Source organism: Oncorhynchus clarkii, chromosome 7 (genome assembly GCF_045791955.1).
Source record: "Oncorhynchus clarkii lewisi isolate Uvic-CL-2024 chromosome 7, UVic_Ocla_1.0, whole genome shotgun sequence".
Taxonomy (NCBI): Eukaryota; Metazoa; Chordata; class Actinopteri; order Salmoniformes; family Salmonidae; genus Oncorhynchus; species Oncorhynchus clarkii.
This window is the reverse complement of record NC_092153.1, coordinates 68,641,034-68,645,201: the sequence shown is the minus strand read 5'-3', so window position 1 is coordinate 68,645,201 and position 4,168 is coordinate 68,641,034.

Genomic DNA, 4,168 nt, shown 5'->3' with positions numbered 1-4,168 from the left:
CTACTTTTTAGTTACATTGCAACTACTTAGTATGTTAGCTAACCCATCCCCTAACCTTAACCCTTTAAACAAACTCCTAACCTTAACCGTAACCCCTAACCCTAATCCCTAGCCTAGCTAACGTTAGCCACCTAGCTAACATTAGCCAAAACAACTTGTAATTCTTAACATATCATACGTATTTAGAATTTGTAACATATTGTATGAATTGCAATTCGTAACATATCATACAAGTTGTAATTCGTAAAATACCATACAAATTGTCATTTCTAACATATCACACGAAATGGGTGATGGACAACCACAAATGAATACCAAACGTAACATATCACACTAATTGGAGTGTCCTGGATTTTAATTTACAGGTTTTACAGAGTCCAGGTTGCTTCTTCTGACTATTTTGTATTTAAATGTGCTAGTTGACCAACGTAGGAGGTTATTTTCTAAACGTAGCGTAACCCAGGTTCACCTATTCAATTCTATCAAGGTTGGCATAAGACTCCTTTACAAAAGCATGAGAAATTCCACTCCCCTCAACTTTTCACTCCCCTCAACCTGCTCCCACTGAAATCTTCCCACACGTGTAAGCCCGTTACTCAGCAGGAACTCGATCCATCTGCTGAAAAATACATAGTTTTGCTGCGGGAAACCATACATACTGTATGTCACACTCATGTCTGCCATGTAAACTCATCCTGCCTAGATTGAGTAGACACATAACCTTTCTTGGGTTTCCCCGCTGTTCTTGTTGTGTAACTAGATTACACAGTTATCTTTTGAGTGATTTGGAGAGGTGCTCTCGAGGCTTCTTAAGGATGACACATGCTTGACTAAATGCTGAGTTTTTCTCTTCTGAGTTGCCAAGTGACAATTGAAGCTATGGTCCTGCCAACCTCTCAAACTCTCTCTCGCTCTCCCTCTCTTTCTTAGAGACTTAAGATACACAAATATGCCTGACACTTTATTCATGAGGTCATGAACTAAGCTGGAAGAGATGACAATGAACAACAGGTGCATTAGTATAATTTATACACTAGAGCGTCTCCTTAACTTTCAGATATGATACCATAAAACACGTGTTCTCAACACCACAAACAAGAGGACATAGGGGTTTGATTGTGTCACACAGCCAAAATGATTTGTGTCCCTAGAACTACTGTGTAAATACATTCTTTCCCGTAGATGTTTCTACGTATTCAGAATGCTAAAGTGATTTCTACCACTACCTTTCGTATTATTGACAACCTCCATATTCAAAAGCAAAGTGTGTGTTTAAAGCCAGGTGTGTTTGCTTATAGTCAGTCATATGTTTGTCTGAAATGTCATCATTATCTATTTTTCACACTTTTGTTTAAGTTTATACTTTATTTCTCATGATATTTCCAAAGACAACTAGGAAATTGTTCATGTAATCACCGCTGCCTGATATACACTGAGTGTACAAAACATTAGGAACAATTGCTCTTTCCATGACACACACTGACAAGGTGAATCCAGGTGAAGGCTATGCTCCCTTATTGATGTCACTTATCAAGGCACAAGGCGAGACCCAAATGCAGACACAGGAGGCAGATGGTTGGAGTCTTACAATGTTTATTCATCCAATGGGGTAGGAAAGAGAATGGTTGTGGACAGGCAAAAAGATAAAAACCAGATCAGAGTCCAGGAGGTACAGAGTGGCAGACAGGCTCGTGGTCAAGGCAGGCAGAATGGTCAGGCAAGCAGGTACAGAGTCCAGAAACAGGTAAGGGTCAAAACCGGGAGGACTAGAAAGATGAGAATGCAAAAAGCAGGAGAACGGGAAAACTGCTGATTGACTTCCAAACATACCAGACAAAGTGGCACAGAGAGACAGGAAACACAGGGATAAATACACTGGGGAAAACAAGCGACACCTGGAGGGGGTGGAGACAATGACGAGGACAGGTGAAACAGATCAGGGTGTGACAGTCACTTGTTAAATCCACTTCCATCAGTGTAGGTGAAGGGAAGGAGACAGGTTAAAGAAGGTGATTTAAGCCTTGAGACATTTGAGGCATGGACTGTGTATTTGCCATTCAGCGGGTGAATGGGCAAGACAAAATATTTAAGTGCCTTTGAACAGGGTATGGTAGTAGGTGCCAGGTGCACCGGTTTGTGTCAAGAACTACAACACTGCTGGGTTTTTCATGCTCAACAGTTTCACTTGTGTATCAAGAATGATCCACCACCAATGGACATCCAGCTAACTTGACACAACTGTGGGAAGCATTGGAGTCAACATGGGCCAGCATCCCTGTTAGACGCTTTCAACACCTTGTAGAGTCCAGCCCCAAAGAATTGAGGCTGTTCTGAAGGCAAAGGAGGAGGGTGGTGGTGCAACTCAATATTAGGAAGGTGTTCTTAATGTTTTGTACACTTAGTGTATGTAAATATATGTTTGACAATATTAAACTTAGAACAATGAAGGAAGATGGATTCGACATTGTCACATTATATACTGTAGACAAATAGTATTTTTTTTATGAAATGTACAAATACTTTGATATTTGGCAGAATACGACACAATAAGACAATGCATTAACTTTCACTGATCACTTTATCTCTCCTCCTTTCTCACTCTCTGTTTCTGTTATAAAACGGGTATAGGTAGGGTATTCATCTAGAGCAGGATATAATTGCTGCCTGGTTGGTTGTTCATCCTCTGAGAGCCTTGTTGACAATGGGAAGAACTTGGCACGGTCTCACAAGCTTCAAACTGTGTCTGTTACCTCTGTTACTACTGGCAACCTTTCAGAGCAAATCCCTCTCCTTCTACAAAGAGAATCCTCTGTTGTTTGAATGGTGTTTAATCCCTACCACTCTATACTCTACAGCCTGACTTTGATTCTGGGTTTCTTGTTCTCTTGGTGAAACATGACTTCTCGAGTAGATGTTTTTTTCAAAATGATTATTAATTGTTTTGCGTGTTCCCAAGCCAATTTGTGCTAGGGACTCAGAAATCATAGTTCTTGGTCCCACATTAATCCCAGCTGCATCAGGCTTTTTAGTTCTGAGTAAGACAAGCCTGTTTTGCAGCTCAGGGACAATTCTACAATACCTCTCTCCCTATTCAGGGCACCTCCAGGTATTAATGTGTCATGTCTGTCCTAGTGATAGCCAAACATTATTATTAGAGACATTTACATAGGAGGAGGAACCATATTTTTCTCTGTTCAGCTCGGTCTGGTTTTTGGTCCCAATCACATTCATGTGATTATCTTTGAGCTAAAGGTGTCACATTGTTTGTTCAGTATCTCAGTCGTCCAAGCCACAGGAAGTGTCATCTATAATTCACCCCCACAGCGCTGTGACCCTATTAAACTAGGCCAGGCATAAATGGTCTCTGGTTTTATTCGGAAAAGATAAACACACTGAACCCAATGGCATGATACTGTATCTTCCTGTTGCAGGGAAGACTTTTCAGTCGAGCCCCTCATAAGAGTGATGATTGTCTACACACAATGGAAATAATTTGAACTGGATGCCATGTTGCACATGTTTAGCTCATTCAAGTCTTAATAGAAACCATACAACACCAGAAGTTACCGTCTTACTCACAAAGACTTTCCTGCGCACTGTCCCATGTCAAGGCTTCTGTGCCTTTATGTTACAGATGTAAGATCTTAATTTGAGCCAGTTTACGTGCGACAGCAGAAAAATTATCCTGAAGTAACAGGAAATGTGGATTATAATTAATGGACATTTTTGTAAGGGTTGATATAATTTTGGAAAGGGAAAAACAAGTCTGACATTTCTAAGTGGAAATTACACATTTCAGAAGCCTTTTTAAACACATTTCCTGCATTGCAACAGGATGATCAAATTAAGATCCTACATCCGTACAATAAGGTAGAGACTTACTCTGCAAATGCAGAGGTCGCTGATACAACCCCCTCCTTGCCTGTTCCCCTTCCATCGCTACACCTGTAAAACCCCTTTGAGAATGCATCCTTCATTCACTACTACTCTCTTGAAGCAGCTTCTTACAGATATAACAAAGGCTTGTTTAAAAAAATATATAGTATTGTTACATTTCTTTCACTTATCCAATCACGTCCAGTTCAATGATTGCTCAAGGGTTGGAGGTAGCAGGAAGGAAGAATGCCAATTGGAATCTTTATTATAGGCTACATTCGGGCCCCTTTGC